Genomic DNA, 17,302 nt, shown 5'->3' on the forward strand with positions numbered 1-17,302 from the left:
AATTCATTATTTTGCAGATCTTAGTTTTGGAGAATGGCTGAGAACAAAAACTTCAAAAGAATCACTTTGCAGACTTGGGAACGTTTTTGGACCATAAATCAATATTTCATCATTTTTTGTTGCTGCAACACCAACTCCCGTTGCTGCAACACCATTTTCTGTTGTTGCAACACCACTTCCCGTTGCTGCAACACCATTTCCCGTTGTTGCAACACTAACTCTTGTTGTTGCAACACCATTTCCTGTTGTTGCAACACCATTTCCCGTTGCTGCAACACCAACTCCCGTTGCTACAACACCATTTCCCGTTGTTGCAACACCATCTCCCGTTGCTGCAACACCAACTCCCGTTGCTGCAACACCAACTCCCATTGCTGCAACACCAACTCCCATTGCTGCAACACCACTTCCCAATGTCGTAATGCCTTTTTTAGTATTTTTCTCATTTATACTAAAAAAGCACCACTTTCTCCATTTCAGTTCCCAAGAAATGAATTATCATTTGCATAAAACATACCATTTCCTACCAAAAGAACCAGCCATACACTATGATGATTACAATCCTCCACTATTACTTCCCGTCAGTAATAAAAACCGCCGGTATTCTCATACTTTTAGACCCGCTTTAATCATTATTAATCCAGCAAAAGACAAGATAAGACTTTTCGACACAACAACTAAAAAGGTAAAACATAAAGGTACACATGATTATGCATGGATATTAAATAATAGTTAATGTGGAGATGTTGATAGGACTACCGAATAATTGTACTTCCAATCATATCACTTAGCCGTAGCTTTGGGGGGGGGGGGGATTACCAAAGCACTATCATAATTGTATAGCACGCCAACTGCTGCCATCCTTAACTCTCCCGGTAATATGTAAAAGTCACCTCATCATGTCATGTTACCATTTGCAACAGTTTACTCTGGACTGAACTCGGAAACTCGGCTCTGTACTAAGAATTCTCACTAAAACAGCAGCTATGGGAGGAAATCTCATCACATACGAACCTGACACAACAACACTTCTTGAGCTCTATCCCGAGGCCTACCAAATCTTCCTGCAAGCGAGATGGTTGGATTATTTTAGGAGACTCCCAGATTTCGTCGCACAACAAGTCCTTGAGTTTGCATGCAATTTAACAGAGGGGTTTTCCGTCGTTCAGGGAGTACAAATTCCAGTCACAGAGGAAGTCATAGCCCAAGTTACCGGGCTACCAGCTAATGGCACGTGCTGGTTTAGTAGGATGCATCTGATCCTCAACGCGCAGCAGGATTTTCTTCAACCAAGCGAGCAGGTGGAACCCAAGGGCAGAAGCATAGCACTTCAATCACTGCCTCAACCATGGCCGAAATTTGCTGAGTTTGTAAAGCAATACCTGACGAGCGAAGGCCGGTACCAGGTAATTTACCAACACGATTTCGTCTTGTTGAATCAATTGAGGCATGGTCAGTTGATAAATATGTCATACTATTTTTTGGGATGTCTTAAAAATATGTCACGTTACATTGTAAACGCAAAGCATCCGCTCCATTCCTTGAAACACCACCGTCTAGCTCAATTATTGATAAATAGAGGTCTTGCCTTAAATAACCCCCCTCCCCTCATTAATCCCCACCAAGAGGAAGAAATCCCTCAGCCAGAGCAGGAAATTCCTCATCAGGAAGAGGAAATTCCTCACAAAGTTGAGGACATACCTCAGTAGGATGAAGAAATTCCTCAGCAAACAGAAGATACTTCAGAGCAAATACCCAAGAATTTCCCCAGCAAACTGAAAAAACTCCCCCACAAGTTGCTGAAAATGTACAATCAGCGGTAGAAACACCTATGCAAACGACCCCATCCCCCAATAAAACCAACCCATCCACTCCCATACTTAGTATTTCTACCGACGACTCTGATGATAACATCCCTATTACCCTTCTCAAACGAAAGAAGCAGCAGAAAAATGAAACCCCACTGAAAAGAAGAAGAACTAGGGCTTCGGTCAAGACAGCTGTTATTTCCGCCACTGCCCCTATTTTAAAGGAAGCTAGCCGAAAAAGAAAAATATCTGAATTCCCTGCTTCTCTACCAAAGCGAAGGACTCGGTCGCCTGTAACAGCTAAATCCCCTAGCCCCACTCTCCCCAGCTCTCCACCCATCATGTTAAGAACCTGTACTTCCACCAGCCCTGAACACTCCCCTTCCTCACCCTCTGGGGCGGAGATGCAGAGTGTTCACAGTTTCGTGACATTATCTTTTGAGGCAGCTGTCACACAAGAACCAGCTGCCGACACCCAAGGTAATATTGGCCAAGTGGCTGCAACAGAAACAGCCACTACCCCACCAGGTGACACACAAGAACCACCTGTTGGGGGTATAAATGATCAAATGAATGCTGAAACACAACCTCTGCCTCCACTGGAACCTGCAGTTCCACAAGCTCAGCCTACCATATCTGCCCTGCAGGAAGAAATTGAATTTCTGAAATCCCAAATTCAGGATTATCAAGAGGAAATAATAAGGGTCAAAGAAGCTTATCAAAATGAACACAACCTGCACATTTTAGCATGGGTAGCATCTGCAGCGGAGAAGAGTAAAGAAAGTGAATATATGTGCACTAAGTGTGGTGAGCTCTACACTCAAGAAGGATACAAGATAATTGCAGTACCAGTAACTGGAGTCATTCCAGAACCTTCTGTTGTTGTACTTAAAATGGACGAACCTGATGTTACACAAGAACCAGCAGGCCCTTCAAAAATTGCAGAAGCAAAAACAGAACCACCACAACCCTCTATTGTTATAGAGAAACCTGCTGCAATACAAGAACCAGCAGGCTCTCCAAAAACTATACAGGAGGAAACAGAGCAACCTGCTGCAACACAAGAACCAACAGGCTCTCCAAAAACTGTACAGGAGGAAACAGAGCAACCTGCTGCAACACAAGAACCAGCAGGCTCTCCAAAAACTGTACAGGAGGAAACAGAGCAACCTGCTGCAACACAAGAACCAACAGGCTCTCCAAAAACTATACAGGTGGAAACAGAGCAACCTGCTGTAACACAAGAACCAGCAGGTTCTCCAAAAAGTGTAAAGAAAGAAGTAGAAGAACTTGTTGTAACATAGGAACCAGCAGGCTCCCCAAAAATTACAGAACAAGGAAGAGAAGAACTTTCTATTATGCAGGAATCAGCAACAAATGACCAAGAAGACACAGAATCACCCCGGCCTACCCAAATTGCTATGGAACAAGAAGAAGAAGAATTGGCTGTTACACAGGAATCAGCAGGAAATGGAGAAGAAGACATAGAATCACCCCGGCCTACCCAAATTGTTATGGAACAAGAAGAAGAAGAATTGGCTGTTACATAGGAATCAGCAGGAAATGGAGAAGAAGACATAGAATCACCCCGACCTACCCAAATTGTTATGGAACAAGAAGAAGAAGAATTGGTTGTTACACAGGAATCAGAAGGAAATGGAGAAGAATACATAGAACCACCCTGGCCTACTCAAATTATCACAGAGCAGAAAATTCTTGTTGATGCCTATGCACAAACTGAATCTCCCTCTGTCAGCGATGCATGCATAGAGACCGCTAGTTTTCAGGAATTAAAGGGAATATGGTGGAAAGAATATGAGTTGTCACAAGGGAAAGCATTTCAACACCAAAAGGGAATCTGGTTCAGTTATGCATATAAGAATTGGGAAGCACTTGAGCAGTCTAGAGCTCAGTACAAAGAAATTAAGGAACTAAAAGCTAGACTGTCCCAGATTTTTGATTTGGTTCAAAGAATACTTGCTACAAGAAAACCTTCCTTCAACCATGCATCATTTTTGAGGGAACGACTAACATTCTTACAGATAAAGGCAGATAGAGATGGTAGACCTCATCAGGTGATTACATCAGAACAATTTATTAAACCTTTGCAGAAGCACCCAAGAATGATCAGAATTTGTTGTGTGAGCTTTATCTCCATAACAAAGCTATGTCTGAAGACAGAAAAATGAATATACTCCCTCTTGTTGGCGACATACAACTCAGAGCTTTCATTTCTTTTCTAGCCAACCAACTCACTTGGCAAAATGCTTTCATCTCAGCACAACACAATGAACAGAACTGCCTCCTTTGGATTAGGGCTGAACCTCAAAATGCAGCTACTTTCATTGCACAGCACCAAAGAATTTTAACAAAACCTGGAATGATTGATCACATTAGACAACTACAAGCAGAGGTCTTGCAAGATTGCCAACACTATGTGAAAAAAAAGGCACCTTTGGCTATTAAAGCCAACAACCTATTCTGGGAATACTGTCCCAAGGAAAGACAGGAGTATCATCCCTTCAATCCCTCCAATCTACAAGCAGCAATTTCAAGGGTACCTTACTATGTTAGATGTATGGAACAATGTGCTAAAAAATGGATTGGCTACAAAATTAAATTTCCCCTCTTATGGTTATCTGGTCAGCAATACAAGAGTCAGTTTAGATCATCCAAGAAGGAAGAGGTGGCAGCATGGAGGCAACTAGAGAGCGTCTGTGGGTTCAGAAACAGGTTTGATAACACTTTCCATAGCTACTGTATCAATAATTTACACTCTTCATCCCAGTACTCTGACTCAGATTCAGAGTAAGAATTGCATGAGGACATGCAACCCTTTCAGTTGGGGGGGATGTTAGGACTCCAAATTGACCACTTTTGACCTTGTATTTTTGCTATAATACTACCCTCTTCAGTCCATAAGTTGAAAGCCTTGATTATATAATGACCTAATCATTCCAAGGTATGAAGTAACTCTCCTCATTACTATATGTTTAATCATTCATTACATATTCATGTTATCTTTATAATTAATCTTTGGAGATGTTAACCAAGTTGCTAAGTAACCATTTGTCTAAAGTCTGCAGAAATTATAGTTTGTAGTTGCTGCAACACCAGAAACAGCAACTACTTAGTTGTTGCAACACCAGCAACAACAACTATCTAAAGCAAGGAAAACGTTATTTTGCAACAACTGGAACACCAGAATTGGCAAGCGGAAACATCAACTATCAGAAGATCGGCAGAGCTCCATGCTGACACAGCACGATCAGCAACTGTCCAAAAATGGTAAAACACAGTTACAGTTGCTGAAACACCAGGAACAGCATGAGTTTACTAAATCAGCAACAATGGTGAAGTGGCAAAGGATAGTACGAGGATTCCAAGAAGACGATTGAGGTTCGTTTACCAGCTGTGTAACAGTAAGAGACCCAAGAAAGAATACACCGTCACACTGTTGTAACGACATCCTGTAACAAGGATGGATTTCTTATTTTTGACAAAAAGGTTAAACTGAATGAACTACGATGGTCTATTGTAATAGATGTCTCCTCGATAAAGAGGAGACATCTACATTAGAAGAGGGGGGAAGAAAAAAACAAGTTGTAAGAGAAATTTTGAAAAACAAAAGCAAGTCTGAATCTTCATTGTAACTGAACATTTTGGCAGATGAATAAAATGTTGTTCTGAGCATTTAATTCAGCATCTGTGTTCTGGGGAATCTTGTGAGAGGGACAGGGCCCACCTTCTTCACAAGATTCACCCATTTATCTTTTGTTAGTGTGTGAGTGTGTTTGAATTCTGTAGCATTACCTCTGATAATTTCCTTTTGTTGATACTCTGTTTTGTTAGTTGCTTGATATTGTAAAAGAGTACTTCACCGGTGATTAGGAATTGCAGTGTGTATTGGCAACTTGGTTACAGGGGCAGGTGTTGAACATCCTTACCCTGAGGATAGGGTCCTGATCCTCTGCTAACAGAGAAGCCATTATTTTTCTTTGCAGATTTGTATTCTTAGTTAACTGCTTTCATTTCATCTCTGCAATATATTTTAACTGCTATAACATAGAGTAAGGAGTTTGACAGAAAACAGAATTGTGTATACTACAACTTTTAATGATTTTAGAGTTAAGTATATATAGTACGAGGTTACCTTTGAAATAAAAGGACTTTCCCGGGTTGACAAATTAATGTAGTAATTGACTGTTTAATCAATAAACAATTCGAGTAGCCAACACCAGTCTCTTTTAATTTCCATGCCCAAAATATAGTTTGCAGCACCAAGATCTTTCATGTCGAATTTGGAGGACAATTGGGTCCTCAAATCCTGGATAATTTCTTTGTCATTTCAAACTAGAAACATATCATCCACATACAAGACCAGATAAATAACACGGTCACCAATTAATTTAAAATATACACAGTGATCTGCTTTGCTTATGGTGAAGCCAAGTCCCCGTATAAATGTATCAAATTTCTGATACTACATCCTTGGTGATTGTTTTAACCCATACAAAGACTTCTTTAACTTGCATACCATTTCTTTCGTACCCTTCACTGCAATCCCTTTAGGTTGCTTCATGTAGATCTTCTCTTCCAAATCCCTGTGAAGAAATGTTGTCTTCACATCCATCTTTTCTACCTCAAAATCAAAAGCAACAACAATAGATAAAAGTAACCTAATAGAAGCTACCTTGGCAACAGGAGAAGAAATATCACCAAAATTAATTCCTAGCACCTAGGAATAACCTTTTGCTACCAACCGAGCTTTGTATTTCTCCATATTTCCTTCTACATTTGTCTTCTTCTTGAAACCCATTTGATGCCAATGGGTTTCCTTCTAGTCGAAAACTCCACCAAATCCCAAGCCTCATTTTTGTGCAAAGATGCCATTTCATCAACCATGGCTTCTTTCTATAGTTTTCCATCCTCAGAATCTACTACTTCCTTCACAATTTTGGGATCATCATCAGTAACAGATAAAGAAAATTTTGAACAAAAATCAAATGGACTATACCTTTTCGGTTGCCTTCTTTATCGAACTGATCTTCTCACACCCAGAGTTTGTGGCTCTTCATCTTTTGATTCCTTCTCTGCTGTAGAGTTTGATTCTTCGTCCTTGAGCTCAAAATCTATTTCCTCAGGTTCCTTTGGTTGGACTTCATGTTTAATAACATCTTTCACCTCTCTGAACACCACATCTCGGCTATACACAACCTTCCTTGTTACTAGGTTCCAAAGCTTATAACCCTTTAAACCATCCTTATACCCAATAAAGGTGCACTTTTCAGATTTACTATCCAACTTCGTTCTTTTCTCCTTTGGAACATGTACATATGCATCACAACCAAACACCTTCATATGTGAAAGAGAGGGTTTCTTACTAGTCCATACCTCTTGTGGAGTCTTATCCTCCAACGCTGATGAAGGTGATCTGTTGACTAGGTAACATGTTGTCTCCATTGCCTCTGCCCAGAATTCCTTTCCTAACCCGGCACCACTGAGCATGCTTCTTGCCCTTTCCATCAATGTCTTATTCATTCTTTCTGCAACTCCATTTTGCTCAGGTGTGTATGGAGTAGTCTTCTGCCATGCTATACCACACTTCTTACAGAATTCTTCAAATTCCTTGTTGCAAAACTCTCCACTGTTATCTGCCCTCAACACCTTTATCTTCTTCTTTGTCTGGTTTTCCACCAAAGCCTTAAATTCCTTAAAATTGTCAAAGACTTCAGATTTCTTCTTAAGGAAATATATCCATGTATTCCTTGAGAATTCATCTATAAATGATACATAGTACACAGACTTACCCAGTGATGGAACCTTCACAGGTCCAAACACATCACTATGCACAAGTTCTAATATATGTTTCACCCTCTTACCACTAGAGGGGAAACTCACCCAACTCTGCTTCCCATATACACAATTTTCACAGAAATCAAAATCCAGAGAGCTATTACTCATACCTTCTACCATATCTTTACCATGAAGTATTTGAAGACCCTTCTCTCCAATATTTCCAAGCCTTTGATTCCACAACATGGTCTTTTGTCCAGAGAACACTAGATTTTATGCTCCACTTTTAGGAACCATAAAACTGTTGCACCTATCAACAATAGTGCTACCTTGCAGCTTGTATAGAGTTCCAATTCAAACTCCCCGCATCAATACCAGTGCACCCCGAACCATCTTGCAAGTATCCTTCTCGAACACTGTTTTTACACCTGCATCATCCAGCTTGCTTACATAAATCATATTTCTGGCTAATGTAGGAATATGCAGAACACTCGGAAGTGTTCTAACCCTTCCACCTTGCAACTTAAACTTTACTTTTCCACGACCAATGATTCTAGCCTTCCTGTCATCCCCCAAGAAGACATCACCACCATCATATTTCTCAAACTTGCAGAACCACTCTCTATGGGGACTAAAGTGAAAGAATGCACTTGAGTCAATCAACCATACCTCATGATCTACATGTGTACTTGAAGAAGCCAAGTACATATCCCAACCTTCATCTGAGGTGGTTTTCACCTCTGCAAAAGGAGCATCATCAGACCCCTTTCCTTTATCAGGAGCTTTACATTTACAGTCCCTTTTTTAGTGCCCTTCCTTTCCACATTTTCAACACACCACCTTTACAAGTTTTCCTAGAGATTTAAATCTCCCTCTAGATTTAGATGTCCCACTCGATGACTTATTTTTGTTTCTGTTTTGGGACCTTCCTCATACAGACAAGGAATCACCATTCTAGATCTCCACATTTTTCCATCTCATCTCCTCCATCAGCAAGGATGAGACTATTTCATCAAACTGCAAGGCAGTTGTATTGCTACCTATTGCAATAACCAGACTATCCCACAAATATGGTACAGAACACAACAAACTGACGCACTTATCTTCATCTGAAATTTTAATATCAAAAGATAATAATGACTTACCACAGTATTAAATGCATTCAGATGCTTTGTCACCGAGTCTCCGTCTTTCATCCTCAAGTTATACAGCCTTTTCCGCAGGAACAGTTTATTCACTAGAGACTTAGATTGGTACAAAGTCCCTAACTTGTCCCAAAGCCTTCGCCATAGCTTCCCCTGATACATTCAGCAATACTGAATCTGAGACAATCCAACTTCTTCCATTCTTCATCAGACACTCCCGTTGGTTTAGTACCTGGATCTACCACGATCCACTGATCTTTATCCACCAACAGATCCTCCATCTTGAGTTTCCACAACTCAAAACTCTGATCATTAAATCTATCGATCTTTATCTTTCCATTGCTCGCCATCTTCTTTCACCACCAGAATCGATCTCACAGATCTCCCACTGAACAAGGTCTACCACAGGCTTGAGCGAAACCCCTCAGCAACAAAGACACCCCCTTGAAGCCAAAACAACTCTGATACCAAATGTAGGTTTTAACCTCATACATAAATTACCTGCATACAAATTCTAAAACACAGAAAATAAACAATGCGAGAGCATAAAAAATAAGACACACATACACATAGATTTTTCATTATGTTCCTTTCAATGTTACAATACATATTTATACATGCTGAAGCATCCAATACCATGGACCGAAAACCATCGCGTCCAAAACCATGGACCGAAAACCATCGCGTCCAAACCATGTGCGAAAATCATGTACAAAACCATAGGTAGGTTCACCCAACCTAATATAGGGAGGTTACCTGCACCCCTCAAACCCCCTGTGACCTCCCCGCTACGCAATTGGCACAACGAAGGGGGGGCTCTGCCCCCCCTCTAACCCCCCGGTTAACAACGTGGGCTAGTCATGGAAAGAATATAACACAACCCAACAAATCATCAATATGGTCGATATGGATGATATGCCAATATAGGCACGAACCTCTAGTGATCTGAACTTAAAAAATAACACAACAAATTATATATATAACCATAAATATAGAGATGTAGTAGAAATAACACTTCATTTCATTAATATCAAATACTGAAATAAGCTTACAAACATAATGGAAATAAACTAGATCGAGTGATGGTAGTTTATGTCTAAGAAGAGATGTGGAGCCTACATGCCTATGAACTATGTTTCAATGATGATCGAAGGTCTATTTATTATTTAGAAACAATGGAACAACCTAAACATCCAAAAACCTAACCCTAAGAGATGAAGCGCCAAAACTATGGGCCCTGTTTAGGTAAATTGGTATATCAACTTCCCGGGGTCATAACTTTGGCATAGATCTCTATTTGACATGCACAATACCTCGTTAGAAATGTCTATCCGAGGGCTACAACTTTAGAGTGGAATAACTCCCTCATTTTCCCAAGAAACGTCGTTTGGGCCTCAAAACGGATCCGGAAGTTTAGGACCCGAAAAATTGCCAAAAATAGTAAATTGTGATATAATTAAGGAAACTAAAAAATGAAAGAGATAGTGGTGGGGGTCCAAGTGGAATAGGCGGGTGGCCACCAAAATCCATCTGGATTAGTCCTTTCCCCTTGGGAATAAATGGTCCCCATTGCATTGAGTGCCTCCATGAGATGGGGAAACTTCTGCTAAACTTGGTCCCTGGTGAGCCGCTTGCCTTGGTGCAGGAGTTGGCCAACTTTGACAACCCGATATAGTTGGATCTTCTGCTGGTGAGTGTTCTTGATTCGTTTTTCCATAATTTGATCAATTGTGGCATTTTCCATGTAGTCTGGGTTTAACTCTGTTGGTGTGAGTTGTTCTGCAATGCCTGATGTGTCTAGTCATGGTGGGAAGTATGGTTCAAGGTTGTCCACATTGAACACTGAGTGTAGGCCAAGGAATGGGGGAATGATGATCTCAAAACAATTATATCCCATAGCATTGGTAATTGTGTAAGGACCGCATCATAGTTTTCTGAGTTTTCGATGGGCTCCGGTAAGGCATTCTTTCTACAAATGCAACCAAATTTTTTCGCCCACCTGAAACTTGTGTGGCATTCGATGTTGATCATGTCATTCCTTGTACTTGCCATTTGACTTATCCAATATGTCATGAACCTACTAGTAGATGTGTTCGATGCGTTCAATAAATATGGTCACTTTATTAGCCTTAGACAATACATGTGTGGATTCTGTTTGTCTAGTCGCATGAGACATGGCAACATCAATTAGAAAGAATGGTTGAAATCCTAGACCCATTTAAAAGGGATTGCGACCAATCGAGCTATGGAAAGCTCTATTATAACTATGTTGCACATAGGAAAGACTCTCACCCCAGGTTCTTGGATTCTTGGAATTGTAGATGCGAAGTATGTGCAATATCATCCTATGGTCGACCTCTGCCTTGCCATTAGTCTGGGGATGGAAGGCAATAATTGGTGAGCTTGGTGTCCAATAGTGTCCAGAGGCTTCACCATAATGTGCTCGGGAAATTTCTGTCTTGATATGATATAATGGTCTATAGGATCCCAAAATGTACCCACACTTGTTCAAATAAGAATTGGCAGTGTCCTTTGTTGTGATACTCTTGTTACAAGCCACCAATATAGGCATCTTAGAAAATTTGTCCACGACCATAAATACACAATTATCATGCTTGGTAGAAGGGATGCCAGACATACAATCCATGGAGATGGATTCCCACAGCTGCCTGGGAGTAGGAAGAGGAGTGTATAGGCCTTGCTTCTTGATGGTTGGCTTGGCGATGACACAGGTAGTGTAGGATCTGATATATTTCCGAACATCTAGTCAGAGTTTTGGCTAATAAAAGTACTTTTGTAGTACAACCATAGTTTTCTCCACAAAAAAGTGTCTTGCGACCCGATTTTAGTGTGCCTCCCAAATCAGCTTGGCACGCTCACTTGAAGGAACACAAAGGTGGCCAAGGTGGCATAATAATGCATCCTGGAGTTTGAAATCATGAACTTGCTTTCCATCTACTAGCATTTAGTATGTGGAGGCAAACTCTAGATCATTTTTGTGTAGTTGCAGCCATCTGGAGGTCTCATGGCTAGAAGAGCTGAGAATAGTAGTCAGTGTTGCAACTAGGGGGCGGATGAGGCAGTCTACAACATGATTGATGCTTCCCTTTTTTTATTTAATGTTCAAGTGGAATTGTTGCAGACATGTAGACCACTTCTAATGGTGATCATTTTGCAACTTCGCTTGTGTCTGTATAAACTGAAGAGGTCGGTGATCGGTGTGGATGACCATCTCCTTTCCCAGAATGTAATGCTTTCATTTCTAGTAATTGTGCATGATGGAATACATCTCTTTATCATAGGCGGGGCACTTCTGAATTGTGTCAAAAAGTATCTATTTATGATAGGCCACTGGATGCCCATGTTAGGTGAGGACTACACCAATAGCATAGTTGGAGTTATCTCTCTCAATTTACAATGGCTATTGTAGGTATGGTAGTGTGAGTATCAACGCAGAGCAGAGATAGTGCTTCAACTCAACGAATGCCTTCTTTTGGGACTCGTACCAGGAAAACTTTGTTTTCACCCCACCCTTAATAATTTAACTCAAAGGCCAAGTGATATGGGAGAACCAAAACATGAACCTCTGATAAAAATTTGCAAGGCACAAAAATCTGCGAAGTTCTATTAGAGTGGTCAGGGTTGGCCAATCCCAAATGAATTGAATCTTGGTTAGATCCACATGCACACCACACTCATCTATGATGTAACCCAAATATTGGACCTGGCTCATGCCAAAGGTGCATTTATCCAATCTGGTAGAAAAATTGTTCTACCGAAGGGTTTGAAGAACCTACTAAATGTGTTGCAAGTGTTCTTCCCAACTCTTACTGAACATGAGGATGTCCTCTAGATAAAAAACCATGAATGAGTTTGTGAAGGGCCGCAAGATATCATCCATTAGCCTCATAAAAGTAGTAGGGGCATTTTTCAACCCGAAGGGAATAACCAACCATTTAGAGAGGCCTTCCTTGGATTTGAAGATGATCTTACATACATTTGTGGGCTTTATTGGAACCTAGTGATAGCCAGAGTTCAGATCGATCTTACTGAAATACTTATCCCCCTTGAGTTGGTCTAGGAGGCCATCAAACCATGGGATTGGATAACTGTTCCTGACAGTGATTTTGTTTAGTGCTTGATAATCAATGCAGAGCCTCCAGGTCCCACCCTTCTTCTGTAAAAGTACAATAAAGCTCCCACAAGGTGAGGAACTTGGTCGGATGTGCCCTTTTTGCAACAACTCCTAGATTTTACGCTTGATCTCTTCATTTTCCATAATAGAGCGACAATATATCAACCCATCGAGTAGAAGTTCTTGGCGAGTCAGATCGATTGAATGTTTGACCTGACATTGCAAGGGTACCCCTGTGGGTGAGGAGAAGATGTCGTTGTATTCTACCACGACTGTATCCACCTTATTCTGCTGCATGGAGGAACCCTTCCTAGGGGCCATAGATGTGGCTACAATCTTCCCCTTACTTTGACAGAAAATATGAAAGAAAACAAATTTCCCAGTCTAGGAGACGATATTACTGCATTTCTTAGCAGAGATCAAAGAGATGGGGGTAGGCAAGGCTACCCCTAGTATCATGTACAACTTATTACCCAAAGAAATAATAACAGAGCAAGGTCTAGACTCATATACAACATGTCGCTTCCACAAGTATGGCTTTCCTAATAATACATCACAAACTTCAAGAGGAGCAACATCACATAGTACCTCATCCGTGAAGGGCTTGATGTTGTAGGGAAGGCAACACTACTAGCTGACATGAAGATATCTTCCTTGGTGAAGCCACCCAATATGTTATGACTACGGATGTGTTGTAGTTGGTAGGACCATCCGCTTCACAACCTCTACTGAAATGAGGTTCTTTTGGCTCCCATTATTGGCATTAAACTGCAGCATAGAACCCATCACCCACATCTCTTAGTGGAAGAGGCGTCCCCCATCCTCTAGATCTTCAGGATTAATATTCTATATCTTGGTGGTGGTCACAATGGCACTGAGCTCCGCGTCAATTATATGCTTCCCTTTGTCATTCCCCTTGCTGGGTTTTGACTCAAAGTTGAAACATATATCTGATTTGGAAGCCTTCAGCTTGGCCACCAGTGACTGCTTGGACCGACACTCACTTGCGTTGTGAGTGGAAATCTTATGGAACTCACGCCACTTTCTCATGTCCTTCTTTGTCTTCGTGGTGTTGTTCTTTTCTTGCGGCTTTTGCGGGTTATCTTGGGTCGCCCCTCCTTAGCTTTTCCCTTTGCTCTACGATTTAGGGGCGCCTTTCCCTTGCTTTAGATTTAGAGATCCAAAGTCTCACTTTTTCTTTTTACACTTTTGCTCAATCTTGACAGTGTTTTGGTACACTGTTCTGAGTGAGGAGATGTCCAAGAACTCCATCTCATCCTGGATGTACTTGTGTAGACAGTCCTGATACTTGAGTACCAAATGCTGCTCAGAATCCTTGATACCCAACTTCGTGTGAAGGGTATGGAAAACATTGGTAAACTCTAGCACATATTGGTCCCTTCTTTGCCACAGCGTAGTCCACTTTATGTATTTATCCTCATAGCCCCCAACAGGTTAGTACTACTCCTTGATGGTGTCTCGGAATGAATTCCAAGTGGGTGCGGCTGAAAATAGTGAGGGTGTACTTTTGTCCTTCTTCTCACAGTAGGTTTCCCACTAATCCTTGACGTGGGGGGTGACTTTGAGAAGTGAAAAATTAATCGTTTCCCGACTGGAAAAACCATGAACAAAAAAATATCCTTCTAGCAGATTTAACCATTTATCTACCGACGTCCGTATCTATCTGACCCTCAAATATTGGGATGTCAAAGTTAACTTTTACCTTGAATGTTGTGGCGCTTCCAGAGTAGCTGCTGGAAGGAGATGCATCACCTTTGGGTAGTCGTTGAAGGATATGGGAAAATTTTTCCATCATCGCATTCCTTTTTCAGTCAAGGGTTTCTTCAAGCAAGATTTTGAGAGGATCTCTTGCCCCCTCGTCTTTCTTTTCTTCTGCCATGGGAGGCTTGACACATACAATACCTCGTTAGAATATATATCCAATAACTATAACTCTCAAATTGAAAACATGAGGCAAAGATTCATATTTGCCTCATTTTTCCCAAGAAATGTTGTTTAGGGCCTCAAAAAAGCTCCGGAAGTTGAGGACCCATAAAACAACCAAATAGAGTAAATTATGCTACAATTAAGGAAATGGAAAAATTGAAAGAGATAGTGGTGGGGGTCCAAGTGGAATAGGCGGGTGGCCACCAACATCCACCTGGATCATCTAGATTCTTTGATATACTGATATATGATATGGAAATAACGATAATTCCACCATAATTGAAAATTGCTACAGATCACCCATAAGATGGTAGGTTAGTGGCTAGCTCATTAAGGCACTTCATTCCTCCAACGTTTGATCATAATCTAACATGTGGAAAACATTGATGTGTCCACTAACACGTAGTTCTTGTTGATGTGTGGCACATTTTTCTTATATTCATATAGTTGACATATCCAATTGGGCCAAATTTGGGTGACATATGTTGCACACATGGCACTACTATCTCATCCTTCATGACATCATCCTTTAGATTTTCGAATACTCTGATACTTTGAGGGAATTAGTGGATCGACCCAACAAATGGAAATAGAGTTTTCATATGATGATCAATTTCCCAAGGCCATGATATATCAAGTACTTTCCATACATAGTTACATTCAGTCCTAGGGACAATATTTGTTATGAAACCAGCTCAAGAAAAGATAGAAAAGATAGATCAACGCCTTAGAATTCAGCCTCTTCGAGGGGGCAACCTCCTTTACATTACATAAATGAACAATTCTTGGATGATTCAAATGACAAAACCTCCTTTCTATATATAGGAGTCTAAGGAGTCACAATATAATCCAGCCGACCTAACAATAATAATATAAAGCCACAAAAATAACAATAGAGGGATTCTATGGGCACATTAATAACAATATGGGGGCAATAGGGGCACAACAATATAAATAAGGGGTATAACTACAATAGTAATGGGGTAATCACTAGTATTATAGGGACCCAACATGCCCCTCTCCTTCAAAAAAGTGTTGTCCTCAACGCTTGAGTAGTTCTGGATACTTCTGCATAAAATTCTCATCCTCCCATGTGGAATCTTCAGCGGATAAGTTCTTCCACTTGATAAGATACTCTGAAATTGATCGATTTCGTAGCTGTCGAGTTCTTGTTTCTGTGACTGCTTCCTGTTCCAATATAATTTTTCCTTCCTCGTCAAGTTCTGGCAATATTGTTTGAACTGGGAGCTTGTCACCTATAACCTTCTTTAAACATGAAACATGGAAAACTGGGTGCAATCGAGAAGCTGCAGGAAGCTCCAATTTGTATGCCATAGTACCAATCTTTTGCAACACCTTGTACGGACCATAATACTTTGGTGATAATTTATTATCCTTCTTAGCTTGCTTGAGGGACATTTGCTTATATGGTTGTAGCCGTAGGAATACCCAATCACCTACATCAAAACTTCTTTCACTGCGATGTTGATCTGCCTGTTGTTTCATTCTATTTTGTGCCAACACGAGGTTATCCTTTAAGAGTTGGAGGACTTGTTGTTGATGTTCGATGTGATGTTCCACTGCCTGAACCTTAGAATTTTCTCTTAAATATGATGTGATGGATGGTGGTTGATACCCATAAAGTGCCATAAATGGGGTCATTTTTGTTGCTGTATGGAAGGAAGTGTTATACCACCATTCAGCCAGAGGCAACCATTTGACCCATTGTGTCTGTTTATCAGATACAAAGCAACGAAGATATCCTTCCAAACATTTGTTTACTATCTCAGTTTGCCCATCAGATTGAGGATGATAAGATGAGCTATGAGCTAACTGAGTACCAAGACAAGAAAATAATTCTGTCCAAAAATTTCCAGTGAAAATGGGATCTCTGTCACTTACAATAATCTTTGGGTTTCCATGTAGCTTTTGAATTGTTTCCATAAATGCAGTAGAAACTGTACTGGCTTTAAATGGATGTGATAATGCACAAAAGTGTGCATACTTGGTAAGTCTGTCAACTACCACCATGATGACACTCTTTCCCTCAGACTTGGGTAAACCTGTGATAAAATCCATTGAAACCTCCTCCCAACGTTGGCTTGGAATGGATAAAGGTTGTAATAGACCCGGTGTCTTAATTGTTTCAACTTTATTTTGTTGGCAAACCAAACATTCCGCCACAAACTTTTGAATATCTGATTTAAGGCCATCCCAAAAAAATTCCTTCTTAACCCTGTGGTAAGTTTTTAAAAATCCTGAGTGCCCTCCTAAGGGAGAAGTGTGCAATTCCATAAGAATCTTTTGTTTTAGCTGGGAATTCTTACAGAGGTATAAGCGATCTTTGTACCATAACGAATCATTTTTCCAGCTAAATGTATCAGACGTACTGGAATCTTGTTGTAGCTTTCGAATAAGTGCCCACACTTCTTCGTCATTCTTCCATTCCTCCCTTGCTTCGTTTATCCAAT

The sequence above is a fragment of the Pinus tabuliformis genome, chromosome X (genome assembly GCF_031772625.1).
Source record: "Pinus tabuliformis cultivar Carrire ecotype Pingquan chromosome X, CPIR1, whole genome shotgun sequence".
NCBI classification, from domain to species: Eukaryota; Viridiplantae; Streptophyta; class Pinopsida; order Pinales; family Pinaceae; genus Pinus; species Pinus tabuliformis.